Consider the following 21,656-nt stretch of genomic DNA (forward strand, 5'->3'; position numbering starts at 1 on the left):
GCATCCCATGCGGAGTGGTAATGTGTGAAAGAATTGCTGGACTCCTCGCCGCCGCAGGATGGCTCATGTTACCGCTGGTTGGTTATGGCTTCCTCCACCATCAAGTCCATGCTTCCGAAAACAAAATAACTGGCTAACTAATCCCATACTCGACATGAAATGGTAACCGGAAAAGAGGCTGTGGTTCGCCAGATTATTAAACCGTCTTTCCCCTACCCTGGGATAAATATGTGAATCTTATCTATACTTCCATGCCACTATTTAATTCTCTACTAGGCAGCAAGTTCACAAACAAAACTGTATTTTTCTCCCAAAATTATACCTGAAACAGAGATACATGCATTGAACCTAACATCCTTCCCAATTACGATGAATACCATCCAATCACTATCATCAGGAAAATAATTTTCATTATCATTTAAGGTAGGACAGAACAACTCTGTTCACAGCTACTTTGATTAACAAACACAACAGACCCCAACCCCCAGTACGCTAACCTTTATAGCTATCTGAAAACAATCTATGTGAAAAACTAAAAACCTATCAAGGATCCTTAGCCAAAAGCCCTTTTAACAAGACTGGTGCTTTCCCTCATAGAATGAGGGGAACAACTACCTACCTTATAAGGAAACTGCACTAGTGTTATATAAAGTGCTTTGAGGTGTCTAGATTATTATACATACTGTTTTCAGATAGCTAAAATGGTAAGAATACTGGTTGTTCGGGGTGAGGGGGCCGTTGTGTTCGCTGTCTAATGCAGCAGTGAACAGTCCTACCTTGAATGATAATTTTATCATTTTTCTGATGATAGTGATTGTCTGACATCCATTGGAATTGGGAACGATGTTGAGTTCAATGCATGTATTATTGCTCTGGTATAATTTTGGGACAAATATACAGTTTTGTTCGTGAACGCGGCGGTGTGGCTCAACGGGCTAAGCGTTAGGAATACGCTCGCCACCGCACCTCTAATTACTCTGCGTGGGTTCGCAGGTTCGAATCCCATGCAGGGATGGTTATGTGCGAGAGGATTGCTGGACTCCTCGTCGTCGTTGGGTGGTTCACGTAACCGCTGGTCGGTTACGGCTTCCTCCACCACCAAGTCCATGCTTCCGAAAACAAACAATACAGTAAAAACTAATCCCATACCCGACTTGGAATGGTAACCGGACGATAGGCCGTGGTTCGCCATATGGATAAGCTGTCTTATCGGCTTTCCTCTCCCCCGGGATAAATATGTAAATCCTATCCTATCCTAACTGGCCGACTCATCAAGAATTAGACGGTGACATGGAAGTGACAGGCCAGTCGAAAGTTTTTGTCTGTTCGCACAATTTCTTACACTATGTTAGATTACATTGTTGTAGACCAAACATATAAAAAGGGCTAATCCTGCAAGACATATACTGGTTACACTGTCTGGATATGTAGAAATGCATTTGTCGCGTAAGATGACCATCATAGGCAGTTATGATGACATTGATTAAGATCTCTGTTATGTTGTTTTCTGTTCTGAGTGATTGACAGATGCTGTTAACTCCATTGCAGAATCCTTCTGTCAACACACTGTTGCGAAGCGATTCGTTATGCCACAATTCTCTCAGGTTCTGCAGAATGCTTTGCAATGTAGTTCTCTTCTGATCGAATGAACCGCTTCATTGCTTCCACAGTCATAGCATTTCCAAGGTTAGGTGCAGCGGTGGGATTCAGCCGGTTCACAGCGGTTCTATGATACGTCCCAAGGAATTTTATGAGATCAGCGAACCGGTTAGCATTACTGGTTACTGGTAATGACTTTTTGTAACAGAACCGGGTGAAAAATTTAACTTTTGTGATGGAACCGGCTGACAAAAAAAATTGAATCTGGTTAGGTGAGCTGCCTTTGATTGCGTCTCTGACCTCGAAACTGATTGATGATCAGTGCTAGAAAGAATATAGAGTCTTGGACATAGTCAGCTTATAGTTGAAAGTGAAATTCAAGTCTTGTCCACGTCCACTTGTGGTTGACTTATCTTTGTCTGTGGATTTATTAAGACTTTAGCATTAGATCTTCGTCAGTAAGAACTACATGTGTGGGGTGGCACTCTCATATGGTGGATGAAATTACTCAATACAACACGGTAGTTGTCATTAATAACAAAAAGACATCCACAGTTGTTGAGAAATTCACGGAGCACTGGATTAGAATATTTGGAGGACCCAACCGAGTACTTTCCGATCAATGTGAAGAACTCAATTGGACAAAAATTCATCTACTCCAGCATATTTTTACGGAGCAATGGATTATGTCATAAAAGACTTATTTTTGAATTTCCTCTTATTATTAAAGTGAAAGATGGAACTGATTGAGAATCAACACTTTACTAGGAAGTTAGCGCTAAAAAATAACTTATCAATAGTAAGGTTTCAGCCCTAATCTACTTGTTATCGGTAGAAACATATACCTACCATTTATTATTCGTTCTATTCTTTCAAAACGAGTGACTACTAGAGCGTATGTTGCAAAACTTATAATAGCACTCCATATTGCTTGCAAAGCATTTATTGAGTCTGAGTCATCTGAAGAAGATTTGAAAGGTATTACAATAATGAACAAGGGAGCTAGTTGGTGCTCTCACAAATGGAGAGTGTGTGTATCACAATATAGATGTTCTAAGAATTCCCCTGTTGTTACTTGTAGCATGGAAAAAATGGAAGTTGAAAACCACTGACATGTATAATAATAAATAAAGCATTCCTGCTGTTAAAGAGTTTTCAAGATTACATCACATAACAATGTCAACACTACCATTTGTACAAAATGTGGCTCCTAAATGAACTACAGAGAAAAACTAATTGCAGAATGAATCAACCCTACTGGGGTGATACAACCAGTGTGCGAGAGAACTACCAGAACTTCCCCGAGAGAACAACAGTTACGAACATTACTTCTCTAAAATACCATCTGTTGACATAAGAATACGAGATAAACATGCCTAATTGTATTTAGTTTTGATTAGTTCTCTAAACTACCATCTGTTGACATAAAAATGTGAGATAAACATGCCTAATTGTATTTAGTTTTGATTATTATTTTTGCGATCTTTCAAATTCGATATTGCGCTAGAAAAATCTCAAGATCTTCAATAAAATTTATTGAAATATCTTCTTCTACCATTTATCCATTAGTAAAATTAGTTTCAACAACACAAACACACAAAAGTATCATTTCTAGATACAATGGTCACCTAATAACTAACAAACTGAAAAATTCATTCATTTTGAATCTGAATCATTCCAAACCAACACACACACCAATATCTTTTACATCCTGCAACACAAAGGTTTCTAACCAAAAAATTCCCATGGGCTAGCAGTGAGAATTAGACAAAGATGCCCAACTACAGACTTCTTTGAAATGGTGAAACTGTCATAAAACATTTACAGTACAGAATTACTAAAAATATCGTTTAAATAAATCTATCGAGCAATCAAGTAATGGAAGCTTTTTTGAGTATAAACAGGAATTTGCATACAATAAACGATAGAATAACTGTAACCTCCAAACTGGCTGATAATAAATTTAGACCTTTTTCAATTTGCTAATTTCCGGTTGGATACATTCAATTGCAAGCAAGACCCATGACAGTAAAACCATCACTACACAAAAAACACAATCACTTTTGTTTTAGGAGCAGGGTGACAAATACAATATTTTAGAGGCCAAATCTAATGTAAATCGCAAAGACTTCAAATGTCTACAGCACACATTATACCATGTTAAAATATTCACTGAAGTTCAAACAATTATTTTAAGTTATTTTCTTTAAATAAATCAAATAAATTGATTTAGCTAAATCCACTTGTTTTTCTCATACTTTCGACAATTCATTTTCAATATTACTTCTTTTTAAATTGCCAATCAGCCTTGAAAATTCAGTCATGTTTTTCCATAAGTATATCTTATACAGACTCGGTTCTATTCAGCGAGGTGGCGCTAAAGAGTATGTCAAACTCGAATGCCCAAAAAATTGTAAAAAAAAACCTTGAGTTTGAGTGTTTTTACATCTAAGAGAATGTTAGGCACTAATTATAACTAATTAATTTTAATAATTTTTGCCTAACTTGTTTGTTTCAGCGTATAGATAAACTGAATTATACAACCAAATAATGTTCATATTCGCAACACACCCTTTGGGAATTGCTGCTGTAGACATTAACTGTAAATATCCAAATATATCAACACTTTCAGTACCTGAATTTGACAGCTAAAAGACGTTGTCGTCTTTTTCATATCATGCAAGTGCTTTATCCTCATTCGACTTCGCTTATCTGCTTCTCTCCTTATTTTTCGCTCTTTAATCTGAAAAATATATACTTTAAAAACATTCAAAAATACAGACATTTTTGCAATTCTGGGTGCAGATATTTTATTATTCCCATCTCTTGAAAATGAAAAACGGTTACACAACATCCCGGTCTCTAAAATACATGCAAAATTATACAATCAATTATTTTCAATATAGTCAATTCTTTATTCTGCACATAATACAGTAACCATGATTGTGGAGTTTACATTGTTTCGCATCCAGCTTCCAAATTCAGATTTTTAAATAAGGTTGTGAGTCAAAGTTTTGAAAAAAACTGAAACACCTCTACAGCCTGACAGCACTAACCATTACCATTCTGCCATTTTAAAAAGGTTCTACGTAATCTCTGAATCTGATAAAAATTTATTATTAATCAGTTTATCCAGTCAACATTTAGTCAAGTTAGGAGCTTGAGTTGGAATCCCGGAATCTATTTTTTTTGTTTAACCTGGATCTGACAGACAGAGTCCTGGAGTTTTACTGGAAGACACAGGCAGACAGGGCCGGAATTCTGATGAACTGGATGTAAACTTCTAATTTTAAATGGAAAAATCGAAGATTCAGAAAATTAGAACATTCGGAACATATAAGGACTCCTGATATACTGATATACAAACCAATGAAAACAAATACTGTTTCAAATTTGATTCAAAATATTTTATTTACATATACATGCTGACATACCTCTTCCACAATTTCACTTCCGCGTCCCATTTTTGATATTCTGATATTATGAAATGTTAATAGTAAGATGAGTACAGTAGTATGCAGGTATGATAAACTAGAAAAAAAAGTAATTTCATACGAAATTAGCAACAATCCAAGAACTTTTACAGAACTTATCAACTACCGGTACCAGACTACACAAATTGAAACCGGCAGTAAATTAACTTTCGGAAATTCATCAGAACCCAAGGATATTGGCACCATAAATTTATACAATCATACTCTATACCGAAATTTCAGAAATATAAATAAAACTGACGGTAGCGAAACAAGTTAAATATCCATCGCCATACAGCCATAACTGAAAACCAACAGCCTGAGCGAAAATAAATGCCACGTGGCGAGGGTCAGCAAAAACTCCGTTTTCCCGGGGAAAAAATGTTGTGTGGCGGGAAATTTTTTCATTCTCACGTCACAAATAGTTTTACCGAAACCGCTGAGACGAAACCGAGTGAGATCGATATATCTGCAATCCAATGTCATACTTGCGCGATGCTATTCAATTCTATTTTCGGTTGTTCAACTCGTGATTCCCCTGGAGTGCAAAATCTTACTTTTTCGCCCGTTTCGACTGAATTGGGGAAGGCCCAAATTACCTTTGCTTTGACCTTGTCATGGACGGACCTAACTACGACGACCAGTGGTTCTCAGCCTTTTTTAGTTTTTGGACGGTAACATTTCGGAATTAATTTTGCGTAACGGTGAACATTCAAAGTCAACTCAAAAATTGATAAAATAAAACATGTAATTACGAATTAGTTACAACGAAAGTCTGGAATTTAAACGGTTGTATTTGGAGGGCAATGAAAACGTTACTGATGCCTCGTGAATATATATTATATATATATATACCTGCTTAGGCCCCGTCTATGAAAATCCAAGTATAATGCACTAAATACGCTCTTTGTTAGGTATTCAAAACATGCATTCTGAGTTCTTACTGGATCACTCAAACTGAAATTCAGCATCATGTTCACAAGATGGTGACTTACTTTACCCGTGATTAATTTCAGCATTGATGCTCAAGCAACTGATTGCATATGCAAATGATGATTGGAACAATCCAAACGCAACCATGAAGAAAATAATAGGGGATGATGTCCCTCACATTTGCTTATTTGCTCGCCGACACATCAGCGTAGGAGACGAAATCCGATACGACTACCATTACCCAAACGCACCTTGGCGTAGAATAAAGTGGTCTATCGGCCAGAGTAAGTGATCTTTCCACGTTACGTAAAACCTGACTTTATATTCATAACTTAGTCATGAAACATATTCATAACTTAGCAGAAGAAAATGCTGAAAGTGACTTCGACGATGCTATGACAGGATGTAACTAAAAGTGTTTTCTATTCTTGTTGATTGTTATTAATTCAGTAGCAAATAAATATCGATACATGGCAATAAACCAAATTGTGACAATATATGTCTGCAATAGAGAATAGCGCTGGTATCTGCGCATACTTGTCTAGAATTTCTGAAACTGTGCTTCACTGTCATTTTAGCATTGAAACTTTTGAGCATAAAATTAAAAAAATGATTATACAGAACTTCGATGTATAACTTTGTAGTGATAATGAACCACCCCATTTACTTTATCCTGTTATTTTAGTAGTAGGAACTAATTGAATTACATCAAATTTATTTGACTGGATCAAAACATTTTATTATTAAAATTCTAGATGAGTCTACAGATTATGTCCCAGCATCTTCAGAGTCAGTTTCAATAAGCGATTTGAGTGAATCCAAAGAAAACCATAGGAATAACAAAGACGATAACTGTTGTAAATCGAAGCCAAAAAAGCATTTGAATAAAGAAATGCGATTCAAAGGGAAACAAGCAGAAGAAAAAGAATTCCATGGCTTTGTATATTCTGCGGGGAATTTATTGTCAAACTTAAAAGACATCTGTCCACAATAAATAAAGAGGAGCCGACAATATGCGAAATATTGTCGCTCCCCTTTGCAAAGAGGCAGCAAGAATTTGATCTGTTAAGAAAAAAAGGAATCTTTCAATACAACATGAAAATGTTAAAGGACCAAAGCCGTGGCAGTATGAAAATTTGCACTAACTTTTCCAGCTTCTTCCAAAGAAAAACATTTCATACACACCATCAAGCGAATGGATTGGGGTTGGTAACGTGATATACATATATACAGCCAAAAATATACATATAGCGCCAACGAAATATGCATATAGCGCCAACTAAATATCCATATACAGCCAATTAAAAATCCAAATACAGCCATTTAAGTGATGTACAAATACTGCCAAGTCATATGCATGTACAGTCAATTGGATATACATATGATATAATAAGTGTGTTAGGGTTAGGGTTTTAAAAATAACTCTCAGAAACTCCAAAACGGCTTTTGATGGAGCTACTTACAATAAGTGTAAAATATATGTAATAAAATATTGTGATATTAGTATGATTTAGTCTCTAGTGACAAGTAAGGCTCTACATGTTATTTGTTCGAAGCTTACAATGCCAGCCTCTCGTGGTGCACAAATACATACAATAGGTTGCAATCCATAATGCCATAAGATAAAGCCCCACAACAGCTGATTGTGATAACATGCGAAATGTGTCGCTGCCAACGACGACATTGAAAATCTCTTTTGGTTATTCGTTTTTTTTTATTTGGTTTTCTTTGGTTATTTTGTCAACAAACTAATCAAATTAAAGTTTGGTGCAAACTATCATTACTCACATAAGTCACATTACATATTGAGTATTCGAGAACGCATCGCCAGATTTATGTTTATATGAGGAGACCATAGTTGACGCATTAGAGTAGTGTGCTTACGCTTACAGAAACTCCATAACGGCTATTGATTGAAATGTAAAAAATGACTTGCAACTAGCGTAAAGTAGATATAATATTGATATGGGCATCTTTCCATGATATGAACATCATTCAGCGGTAAGCCTTTACAATTTGCCCGTGCATAATAAGGCATGAAGTTGCCGGTGCATGTGGTTCAGGAAGGAATTAAATTAAAAAATTGAATCCAAGCTATCAGTTAGTTAAATAAAGAAACGATTCAACTGAAAATGTCATTTATTATATGCAAAGACCAGAAAAATATGAAATGCCATTGACATGAGAATGAAACGGTAGTAATGCTGAAATAGGTTATATATGCAACAATCCTGGCAAATAAAAAGCATAGTAATTTAGATGTCGTAAAGCAGTGGTTCTTGAATCTTTGCGCCTTTGTAAAAACTCCCCGCGTATGCGACGCACTAGTGAGAAAATATTTGAAAACAAAATAATAAAAAACACTGAAAATCAAGTTTGGTTAGCTTTATAAGACGTGAGGACTTAGCAATGTTATGATATAGCTCTTAGATGAACCGTTTGTATTGTTTTTAGCACAAGCTGAATATTCGTTATTCAAGAAAATTCACAAAATTCTCGGATTCACTAAATTGAACTAATCTTACACTGAACTCAGAAAGTAACATTGTGGTTTGATTTCATCAGTAACTATTGACTACAGTTATGTAATAGTTTATTCAAATATGCATACCTACAGTCAGTAGAGCATGACTTGCCAATTAAATATTTGTGCGACGCAAAATTAAAATGACTCGTCAGTGCGCCGTATCGCACCATTCGAAAACTCCTGTTGTAAAGAAATAAGATAATATTTTAGAGCATTAAAATGGCACAACATTATATTCTACAAAATAAATGACGACAAGATTGTATAATTACACAATTTAATTGTCAGCTTGTACTTGCCACTTGATTTCGAGAAAAGTATTTTCATTACATGTGAAAATATTAAATATCCCATCATACTGACTTATTAAGAACTGGCTTGTCAATTATTGGAAAACACTGCCACTGCTCGGGTAACATTTTTCGATTCTATTTAACATGCCTTAGAATGAATCTCCCACATTTTTAGAATTCCTTTGCATGTGCTTGGCTGGCTATTTTTACCGGCACCATGACATGGGCCATTTCATGCATAATCGTGTGAAAGATTACTGAAAGATCTAGCCGGTCTGGCTCCAAAATTAAAATTATGAATTTGTCCAGGTCGATTTTATACGTAACGCCCGTCATCATTGTCATCAGTGGGCAAGGTTGTATATTCCAGTGTAGATTGACACTACCATCGGTGTGTCATGGTGGGATGATATAGCATCTTGCCAAGTTTTCAATTCCGCCATTTTTTTTGAATCTTCAACTGAATAAGTACGACAATTCCGACATTTCCAGGTCTCACGCTATCCAAGTTGAGCAGCTGTGGGGTATTATGATATCATAGATTGGCGCCTATTGGATATTTATCAAGAACTACGTGCACAGGCAGTTTCATGTTTCATATATTCCACCTTACGATTCCACCAAACATTAATTTAATTATTTTGTGGACAGATTATTGCCAATAGCCGAAGAATAGTTTTTTCAAATAAGATTTTCAGCCATCACATTTCTCGTATTATCAACGATCAGCTGTTGTGGGGCACTGTGACATCATAGTTTGGCGCCTATTGGATATTGGATTGGCGCCTAACTTCACACCGGCGGTTTTATGTCTTATGTTAAATGATGCTCATATCATGATATTTTATTCCTTGTACTTTACGCTTGTTACAAGTCATTTCTCATATTTCAATCAAAAGTTGTTTTCAAGTTTCTGTAAGTGTAACGGTAGTCGTCTCATCCTACTAAATACAGTGACGATTCGTCTTAAATTGAACAAACTGCAAGATGTGTAATGATAGTTTTTGCCAAACGTCAATTTGATTAATTTTTAGGCAGTTTATTTCCAATAGCCAAATAATAGTTCACTGAAAAAAGATTTTCAGCCAGCAGATTTCTCACGCTATCAAAGATGAGCCGTTGTGGGGTATTATGACATCATAGATTGGCTCCTATTGGATATTTATCAAGAACTACGCGCACAGGCAGGTTTATGTTTCATATATATATAATTTAGTCTAAAGAATATTATATTCGTCAAAACGAATGTTTTGTTACTATAATTTAGTGAAGCGTCGCGGGCCAGATTATAGTGCTCCGCGGGCCGGATCCGGCCCGCAGGTTGCCGACCCCTGCACTACATGGACACATGTCTATTAGCAAATAACTTGCACCAAATTGTTCGACCTTTCTCGAAGTGTTGGTATTAGCTTTTACGTAATATCATCAAGAGGCTCGTGGGCGGGGCCCCATGGCCTGCATTCTATTTTCTCATGCGTGATATGGGCCACTTGTTAAAACATCACATGCAGAGCAGAGTTCAACGCCAGGAAGTCAAGCAATATTAAAAACATTGCTACATGCTGTCAAGCTCGCTTGCAGCAGCTTGAGCTCATTTCGCTAAATTAATTAGCCAAATGGTGCTCACCAAATGCTAGGAAAAATAAAAAAAATGACTGTTACCAACGATTATAGCTATCACAGAGATGTAGAAAAGTGGAGGCAAATAATATGGACTGCCTTTGCATCTTTGTATATATATTGACAATCTGTCGTTCGATTTTGAGTTGCCATATCGGGGAAATTTTTCAGTTCCAAAAATTGGACGCGGTACAGTGGACACATAAATTATAGATAACGTCATTTATTAGAATGTCGTTGAAAACATTGCAACACTAATTACTCGTGGATCGATGTCAACATCAACATTCCCTCTAAGAGCTTGCTTAGTTGCGCGGAATAGAAGGCCATGTGAGCTCCAAAAAAAGGTCTGCGCCGAAAAATGGAAAAGACACAACATTTTAAACGAACACAGAATTGTCAATACTTATGCAGTGCGCGGCAGAACAAAAGTAGGCGCGGGGATTCTCGGCCAGCTGCGCGGCCGCACAGCTTAGAGGGAACGTTGGTCAACATTAGGGATGGCGGAATCGACTCTGGATTCGATTCCAGAATCGATTCTTTGTGGAATCGAGTAGAATCGATTCCTAGGGTTTAAATTGGATTGCAAACAAGGTAGGCTATAACATTTTGTGACAAGTTCCTCACATATATATATATATATGTATAAACTCATTACTCATATGTGGAGTTGCCGCAACGCCGCAAACTTAATTTAAATTTCTGCAATGTCCTTCTCGCTCGTTTTCGCGGGTTAAGGGCACAAGCCACATTTGGACCATTTCATGTATATTTTCTCCTCCTTTTTGCGTTGATTATCATTTTTTACTTGGAACAAGCGGCATCAAGAAAAGTGAAAAACCTAATGCAGTTTGACGTAGAAAATTTTACATCTCAGAGATGGAACAGTCCGCAGCCCAACAGACCGGAATAGCAAAAAAATAAAAATAAGAAAGCATTTATTAAAAATCTGATCAATAATGGTATGGGTATCTCTGAAGTGACTGGCGGTGACATTGATGAATTGACCAGGGAGTTAGTTGAAGGCTTCAGCTTAGATATCAAAATATTTGAATGACAAAACTCTTTCCATACCTGCGACCTACAAAGAAATAGTGCGATGGTGGCAACAAAACAAAAAAACGTATCCAAACATCGCGGTTGTCGTTCAAAAGTAGCCTACCTCCGAGTCCCAGCAACATCCACTGCACCAAAACGAGCATTTAGCTCAGAGAACTTCCCGTATCCAAATTTTGATCGAGCTTACAGGAAGACATGTGAACGAATTGAACTTTTTATTATGACAGTAATTTTTTGGATACAAAGTGGAAATTCTGATCGTTGTGTTAATATATTTTTATTAAAATTCATTTTCTTGTTTTTGTTATGAAAAAATATCTTTTATCATGGACTAATTCTAGGAAATTTTCAATGGTTGAAAATTGTAATTTTCCACTAGAAGGCTATTACGTTTATTTATTTTGAAACTTTTTGTGGGCTCCAATGGATTCGTTTTTTTGTGCGATTTTGTCTACTGTGAAATATTGAAAACCCATAATACTCAGTTTAGACTTTCGTGTCCATATATTTGAACATCGCTCACTTGTTTGATTTGTTAGTACTGTTTACGTGTGTATGTTTTCTAAGCTATGTCGAGGAATCGAGATTCGGAATCGGAATCGAAAATTTAGGAATTGGATAAGAATCGAGTACTTGTAAGTACTCATACTCAGCATCCTCAGTCAACATAAGTCTGCGGATATGGTTTCTCCCTAAAACACGTGAAATCAAAGCATTGATCTGTTCTAAATGACACCCATGTAAATGAACTGCTTCGCTTGGCTACAACGACATACAAGCCAAATTTAAAGAGGATTTTTAAATCAAAGCAATGCCACTAAGTAGCATGCATGACAATGAATGGCTTGTAAATTTCTATCATTATCGAGCTGGTTAGTGACTTTTGCAATAAACTAGCATTCTGGCACAGTTAAAAAAGTATATATATATATATCTGATGTTCATGTGTGTTCTTGTTGTAATGCGGCTCTTCGCAGTAATAAAGTACGGCATGTGGATCTCGGTTTCTGACCGGTTGGCCACCCCTGGTCTAACCCTTACCTGCTACACATACCACGTTCCGGTGTCCGCCACCTTGGTTCACATACTTCGGGAGTACCCTATTTTCTTCGATAGGCCTCTTTTCGTAAAATTCACACAACAATTTTTTTAAATTTTACTACGTCGATTTCGCCAGTGCACCACTGCGAAATAAGCTCAAGGCAAGTAAACCTATAACGCCATTAGTAATTAATCAACTGGAATTTTTCTATTTACTTGCTTGAATATTTTACGCCATCATCTTGTTGTGATAGTCACAAAAAAGTATTGAGTTTATAATAGAAATTTATTTTTTGTTTGAGTTGGCGCTTGACTGTTACGGAAAATCATAGCAGTAGCTGTGTCTTTTATTCACGAATGAAATAATTTACCGGTGTCGGAAACCGTGATAAACAATCTTCCATATTATTAAGGCGGAAAAGAATATCACCAGTAGGGAAACGGCACTTTAAATCCAGTTGGAATATAAATTTTTTATACGACATTCGCGCCTTTTGCTCTGAAACACGGCCTCATACAAACAGCTACTGATATCTTATACGATATTTAATGGAGCTACCAATATTTGTAAGGACGGAAATCCATCTGGTTTTGACATTTTCTACCCAATTTATTACATTTTCCAAAGTTATGTTAAAAAAAATATCGTTTTGATTATGTAGAAATGCCACGACTGTCGATATAATTAGTATTTCAACGGAGAAATAAAATACTGAGACACCACTAACAAGCTGGGTCGCCACCCCGGCGTATGCAATGACAATTTTTCTGATATTTTATTCAACACGAAACCGACACAAAAGCAGTATAAAAATACAATTCGAGAAAAATCAACATTGTCTGTTGCCGATAATCGCTTAACAACTTCTGCATTAGCCAGAATATACGTCGCAAGAATCAATAGCATTCATGATATAGGGATAATGGATGGAAGGGATACCTCATTTATGATAACTCATGGAAATAATCACGCTGGAAAAAAATATTAGCGATTAAAATAACTTTTTCGTCCTTGTAGAAATTTCCAACGAAAGGAAGTATCCGACCTTCAGTGCTCTGGCCTCATTTCCGACTAGATTAAAACTATTTGAATATATGACCATCGCTGTTATTATTTGATAGCAATATTCGACCACCCATAAATACTTTTATTCAGTAAATTCGTTTGGATTTCAATGAGATATATCTATAAAAACCAATTCCTGAACTAAATAACTCATGAAACAACTCGCCGTATAGTCCTACAAAAACGTAATGCGGTCGTTTGTAGAGAAGTTGTACTCCCCTGATCTATGGTATTAGTATGTTTGATTTCCGAAGTCAGAATGATTTTTTTGAAGTGAGCGTTTGTACTTTTTTATGGGGGTAGTACTTACTTCTTGAAAGCTGAAATAGCTTTTCAAGCCTGAAAACCTTCCAATGGGAAAAACCTAGTGTCGCTACACTGTAATATCCGTTGAAACTTAATATCAAAGAAATAGTAAAATAATTTCAGCTCTGTTACTCGAACAATATGAATGCAAAACAAATAATACAATTGACAACGAAGACTTCTACGCAAATGGTAAAGTAGGCTGTTGGGAACCTCTATGCAATTAGGAACTTCATGAATTGCATATCCTATGCTGGTATAATCTCGCTTTAGATTTCCTTTTCGTATGGAGGAAACATAAATGGTTTCTCGTGTTTTTAAACACTCAAAGTTGGTGCTGCAGTAGTCCAACAACTTTTTCTTTTAAATCATTATGAGAGCGAGTATTTTGTGGAAATTTTTGAGATTTCCGCGGTTAGAGATTCGAATTTTAAAGGTTAGGCGTCCCATCAACACCAGGTTAAATAAGGGAACCACAACAGGAGCAAGCTTTCTACTAAAGGAGAAGATCGGGCCCTTCAATATGCGTGTTCTTCTTCAGTACTATTAAACGTCCTTCAGAGGAGTGAACCACAACTGATTCCCTCAGCAGTGATCAAATAAGCGCACAATATATTGTAATGCCATATGGTTATTGTAAAGCTGTACAATGGAATTGAATTGTTCCAAATACATTTATAATGAAAGCTAAACCTAAATTTTATACAAGTATACAATTGAAATCCAAATTGGAATTTTTCAGCATTTCTTTTCAGCATTTTGATAATTTGACGACAGTACAGTTTAGTTAATCAATATTGAAGTATCGAACTCAAAGTCTCTCTTTCTGAACTAGTGAAGTCAATTTCAGAGTAAGTCGGCTGATTCTGTAAAAAGGTTCCTCTGTATTAAAGTTAAATAATATTTAAAATGTTTATAACTCATACTGAATGACCGGGACATTTATGTTTACCCGACGGGACGGCGGGTTTTCGGTTATCATGAGCATGGGCATTTTTATTAACAAGGGATTTTTGTAACGTTTCAATATTTTTTGACATGATAAGCATGGTCAAAGTTTATAAAACAAGTTTTTTCAGAACGTCAATGAGTGTGGTGTTTCCAATTGTATCTCTTTCTAGACCAGTGGTGGCAAACCTTTTTTTCTGAATGAGTGGAATGATATATTTTTAATATAAAAAAGAAGAGTGTAGCCATAGAAATTTGAGCAAGTCTGCCTTACTGTTGCATCGGCAAGTTTTACAATCCTTGTATTGCCTAGTTTTTAGTAGATGCAGCACTTATGTCTGAATTATGGCGATTTCAGGTACTCTATTTCCTGAAATGCTAATGCGTGTGGTTTCATGGTTTCAATAAGTTTGTGAGAGAGTTTCGCTCAGAGAAAATTATACTTCCATCGACTTTCAACCTGGCTCATGTCACTATCATCCATCTATCGGCATTTTCATTTCAAGTTTTGTAGGCGTTGATTCTAGTCCGTTAATAAACCCTCCTGGAAGTAAAATATATATATATATATAAATTGGGAAGATACGCGATTCTAACTTTGATAATTCGGAATTTTTGAAATCAGCTGTGTGTGAGGAAAGAATGAAAAATAGCATTGAGTTGTCGGAACTAAACAAACCTTATGAGCAGAGCCATTATATAACGGCTCTGTTATGAGGAACAAAAAATTTGGCGTTATTTATCAGGGAAGAAAAAAAAAATACTTTTTGGATGCACTTTCCCGTTATCTCAGTTAAAGTATAAGTGCTTCAGCAGTTGTGAAAAATATTTCAATCTATCTTTTAGATCTGCAGAAAACAGCAAGTTTCGCTTTTTCCAATGATTTGTTTTTACAATCTTATAATTTATTGATTAAAGTTTTCTAATGAAAAATTCACAAATCATTCAACCACGTAGCATTGCTGAACTATGGATATGATCCCATTGATTTTCATTCAAGAGAAATTTGTGTCCAATCAGTCATGCGTTTCGCTGTTTGCATCCACCTTTCGGTGAGTTACATTCCTGCAAACGCACAGAGCCGTGCAGAGCGACGCAATCTATGAGATGGAATTAGTTTTGGGGGACTAAAAACAAAATTTTGCCATCTCAGTCTTTTTTCTTTTTTTCTACTTTAAGCCTTTTCAAGAGAACAGACAATCCACTCGCTGACGTTTTTAGCCTTAGTCCACTATGAAACTTTCATAACGAGTGAATGTGCCTTCTCAATCTTGACATGGACCGCATAGACCAGACAGTAATCACACGGCATGAATTCGGCAACATTGTTTATTAAATATGCAGGAAAAGCAGATATAGACGGCGCTGGAAGGAGATTTTTACAACTAAATTGGGTCCGCAAATTGTGAGAGACGAACCGAAATAAACAGAAAATATCGATCGCGGAACATGATAAAATGGTCGAAATCTGGTTAGACAGCTCTGGAATAAGAAACAAGCGACAATGAAAGCTCAGACGATGAAGATGTTTTAAAAAAGCGAATACAGTTACAGAAACACTATTAGACAACTTAGAGCAGGGTGGTCCAAATCCAGGCCACATGTGGCCCGCGGCTTCATTATCTGTGGCCCGCGTCGCATTCGGAGAGTAATCAAAAAATCTCATTTAGCGTTGTTTCGTCATAAAATTACCTAGAATAATCTTTAGACATATTGTTACGTCACTAAGGTCACTGAATCGACTAATGTTATGGATAGCTGAGGCAACTAGCGATGTTGATGTTCTTGGCAGTCTTGATGTTATCTGGCTTTCTATCTTTTTGGTCGAGAATATATGCTAACAATTTTGGTATCGTAGAAAACTTGAAATTGAGTGCGGATTCTATTAGTTTTGGTTGATTACGCCTTGGCTTACCATACGTCCTGTTTTATGCGGGACAGTCCCACTTTTAACGTCTTGTCCCGGCGTCCCGACCGGTCAGACAGAAGTCCCGCTTTGGCGTTTAGACAGTCAGCATAATACAGGAATATTAGCAATGTTCTCGATACTGTTGTTACTGTGTAGCTGTAGCATGCTTATTGAAGGGGGATGTGTGGTTTTGTTTGTTAGCGGATAATTGTTACAACTTGTTATGTGTAAGCCCCGTGCGACAAAAGGGTGCTTAGCATTAAAGTAAATTCCTTTCTATTTTTCGAACTGAAACCGATATTTAGACAGGCAGCGCATGAACTCTCGATGACAATATTGTGGTCAATGAAGACCGCCGGGATGGTTAAGTATAGGCTCCTATAATGTAAAATCGGTAAATTTAAAAAAATCACAGCTATGGTCTTCAGAGGCGTCCCGATTTAAGGTCACAAAAATATGGTAACCCTAGCCTCTGCCTGATAACTAAATATATATTAATGTTATGGTCTAACAATATAATTCATGTTGGGTGTTTTTTGCAACCAGCATAAACAGAATTACAAAAATGCTGCTTATATTAGTAATTACCCTCGATGTTCGGAAGCACTTTTTCCTTTTGAAAGCTAACACTAAAAGTAGTTATAGAAAGACTTTTGCAGATTTTAGTAAGTTTTTGATGGTTTTTGCTTGTTCCAGTTCGATAAATGACAAATCTTGATCAATGTGTTTCCACAATAAAAGTGTTTGTTTTGTATTGAACTGTTTGCCTATTTCTTGCACTATTGGGGCACCCGAACAATGCAAAAATAATTTTGTGGTCCGCGGAGCCAACAAGCTTGGACCACCCTGACTTAGAGCATTGATTCTCGAACGCTGAAGAAACTATTCTTCCAGCAGCTCTCATCGTTCTTCATAAATTAATCATTTTCAGAGAAAAATTCGCATTGAAAATCAATCAACAACTTGAAATTGATAGAATAAAGTGCAGTAGCCGAATTGATGCCATCGTAGCTATTAGTTCGTTTTGAGTTCAACTTGTCAACTTTTTATTATGATGTCATAGTGTTTCCCCTAACCCTACGTTTTAATACACTGATTTTATTGTTTCAAGTAATCACAAGCAGGCTATGCCGTACACAGTGCAAAGTTTAGAGATTGTTTGTCGAGACAAAATGTCAAGCAAACCTTCAAAAAATCTCGCACTCTTTATAAATATAACCGGAAGTTTCAATGTGATTGGAAGGTGAAGTATTTTTCTATTGAAATATATATCATTATGAAAATATGAATCTAGCTATTGCTGAAGAATGCATCCATCACGATTGCGCCTCGCTTTTTCGGACTTCAGAAATAAAAAAGCCAATGTCAAGTTTAGCGTTAAATTGGTTTTACCCCGAGTTATGTTGATTTTGTTATTTTAAAATACATACTTGAATTTTTTTTTATTGCTATTTTAATTTGCGTTGATTTCACCGGTCAACCTACTCTCAATGGTGGGTTATCACAAAATTTATTTTGATGAATTCGATTCTATATATTTTATACGGAATTTTTTGACGCTTGCTATTTACATAAACTTGACTTAGTTATCTATCTACCTATGAATTTTTGAAACCTTCATCAATAAAATTCGACCGCACCTCGGAATCGGTCTTCGATGGTGCAGGAAAACTCGTTCCGGAACTTTTATATATTCACGAGCATGTTGTTCAACCTCTGTTTTCTCTATTTAATTATTGTTTCGCGTCGCGTAATTTGATAAATGTTAAATAGAAATGCGTATGCTTAGGAACCTTAGACAGTCAGGCAGGCAATCAAGCAATTACGTTTAATGTAATGAACGTACCGAAAATATGCTTTGAAGAACTGATTGTAGAATCCGTTTTTACCACTCTATTTCGTTTATCAAATGTTTGATGTATTATTCAGTCAAGGTCGGATTAAGTCACATATGAACCGACTTTGACTGATGATATAATTTATGAACTTCATGTTTTTCATCAACTATCGAATCAAGTATATATGTATACCGACAATGTAACGAAAAGTCTGGTTACAGAATCAGATTACCCCCAATAAAGTATACCTATAAAATATAGCGGATATGAGACGAAAATTAGTCTGGTATGCGTTATTTCACCTGAAAATATGTTACAGCAATGGGTCAGGCGCAGAGATCGAGCACATTTTAACGTTGATTTGTTAGGTTCACTGTCATTTCTAATATATAATGCAATGGTAATATTTGAAGATATTGGTATGTCTTTAAAGTTTAATCCACTGCAGTGTTAGCCAAATGCAACTTCCAATAGAACCAGAATACTGTTCAAAATTAGACCATAGAACGCTTTAATTACCTTTAACTTAATGCAAAATTACGCCGGTGAGTTCACAGTACTAGAGTAGTTTGACGACGTTGTTTAGTCCGCCTAATCACCAACAATTCAAAATCGATATTCGGTCCACATTTTGGCTATCCATATATTGCTGTTGACTATCTGTGTAGTGTGAAAATAGTGAATATCTATATTGCTCTTCTAATAATCAGAATTCAATTAACAATAAACATTAATACTACTTTCCTCTCGAAAATCGTGTGCACTAAGCTACAACAAACCTCAAGATTTTCACTACATTTTATAAGACTGAAATTCTATGGAATACCAGGCAACATACTGTTCTATATCTGTCACAATAATTATAATCGCGGTGCTCAGGAAATGTGTTTTCGACATTGTTATTTAACGGTAATAAATTCGGCTCGATATAATAAATAGCGGTTTAAGACCGCAATATGTATGGAATAATATTATGTGTACAAGGATTGAGATTAGATTATGGGAATCAATTTTTATGGCTTATATCTTGACAGGTTGGTGGACCGAAATAAGAAAAGGGAAATGTTTTCTACTCGGCGTAGTTTATCTTATCCCAGCAGGTGCGGGAAATCACTTTCCTGAGGGGGGTCCAGTTACAGATAATAGACTTAGTTAGTGGGCTGTGAAGTGAGCTTTATAACCGTATCTGCTCCCCTGATTTTAAGCTCTTGTGGCACACTGGTTGGGCATCACCAATCCGAGTTCTCAGATTGTTCTTTGTAATGTTCAGTATCAACTTTTTTGCGTTATGTTGCTATTTGTCTATAATTAACTATAATTACATTGTAGGCTCATTAAACCAGTATCTGTTTACTAAATTGTTAGATTATAATATATTTATAGTCTGCATGTGTCTCACAATAAATTCTGCTATGTGTAAAGAATATTATCTACTCCTCTAACGTAGATTATAGAATTAATTTATCGTCAAAACCGCCGTTTTGTCGCTATAATTCAGTGAAGAGTCGCTGGCCGGATTAAGCCTGATTATGGAGGAAATGTTTACATTATTTCAGTCGATTTTGCCGCATGAAAAAGTGCATCCATTCGACTACGGAATAAGCTAGTGATTTATATCAAAAGCGAAAACGGCCCAAAATTTGGGGCGGAGGCAAAATTATTTTTCTGTATAATGACGTAATACGACGCTTAAATATTAGGAGTGTCAAGTGGGTATTGATAAAAGATTTGGTAGTAAAACTGCGCTACTGATCGAAAAAGAATAGAGACCGCTAATATATTAAATGATTGCAGTAATTTGACATATCTGGGTCTAGGGCAGTGTTTCCCAACCCGAGTCCGCGAAGTGTTTGAATGAGTCCGCAACGAGCCAGAAATTCACTGCGAGCCGCGAACGTTTTTGCAAAAGTTAACTATCAGCCAAGTTACGATTTACGTTAAAATTCACATAAAACATAAAAAGCAAGTTTATTCACATAACATTAATCAAGTCAATTATTACTAGTTACTGAGTATGGCTGGGCATATATTCGAATATTCAACTATTAGAAATAGCAATTCACTATTCGAAAATGTGGTAACAGGTGACGCGACAGGTCAAAACGATTGGATTACACAACTCACTTGCGAATTTTCGACGAAAACCCGAGCACACGCGTGGTGTTTCTCGCGAGTTCGAACAACGAGAAATATTTTTTTTTAGTAGGCGTCAATGGTGGCAACCCAAATTTTCTAAATTAAAAAGCGGCAATACAAAAAACTGAAAATAAAACGGAGAACACCACAACTTTTGTTTTATGATTGTACGCGACGGATTAAAAAGGCTTCTTTAGACATTGCAAATCGCAAAATTTCGGGGGATACTGTAGTATATGTACCAGGGCATTTTCCCTTAGACCTCCACATTGGTACGTACAGTACTGGAGCGCCGTAAGTATTGTACGAACAGCTCAGATTTGTTGAATTCACAAAAATACGAATCAAAACAAAATATAATCGGGCAGATTACCACGCTTTTTTGTGTCCACGGATTGTCATGATATTTTTTTTTGATTAGTATTGCTTTTATTTCGTCAACACAACCGCAGATTAAAATGATCACCATTAAATTAATAATAAAGCAAGGCGGTATTTTTGATTTACAAATATACTTTAAATATATTTTTAACAAGTACTAAATCAAGTTGTACTTTCTGGAAATTTATAGCAGATAGTAGAAGTTTTCTAACGATGATAACAAATTTGCAAGATCTCTAAGAATATGTATCAAAACTAAATACGAGAATATCGGTCGGGGACCGAAGACTTATCGATCGAAACTGCGGTTTCGATTCATGACTCTATAGTGACACCGCGTGTCCCATCACTAATTAATTAATAACTCGCTAATTATACGACATAATTCATCCAAAATCAATAGGCTTTTGGTCCGAAATATGATGAATGCGAATGCAATTTGGAGCAGATTCAACCTCGCCTTCGTGAGATATCGCGTTCATCTAACAGACAGACAATTACCTATCAACATGCTTACCGATTTTGGG

General features: G+C 36.2%; 1 long non-coding RNA gene across 1 annotated transcript in view; it reads right to left on the reverse strand.

Annotated features, from left to right (window-relative positions):
- The window catches only part of LOC144428340 (uncharacterized), a 283,628-nt gene that overhangs the window by 255,392 nt on the left and 6,580 nt on the right, over positions 1 to 21,656 (reverse strand). The window lies entirely within an intron of this gene.

The sequence above is a fragment of the Styela clava genome, chromosome 10 (assembly GCF_964204865.1).
Source record: "Styela clava chromosome 10, kaStyClav1.hap1.2, whole genome shotgun sequence".
NCBI classification, from domain to species: domain Eukaryota; kingdom Metazoa; phylum Chordata; class Ascidiacea; order Stolidobranchia; family Styelidae; genus Styela; species Styela clava.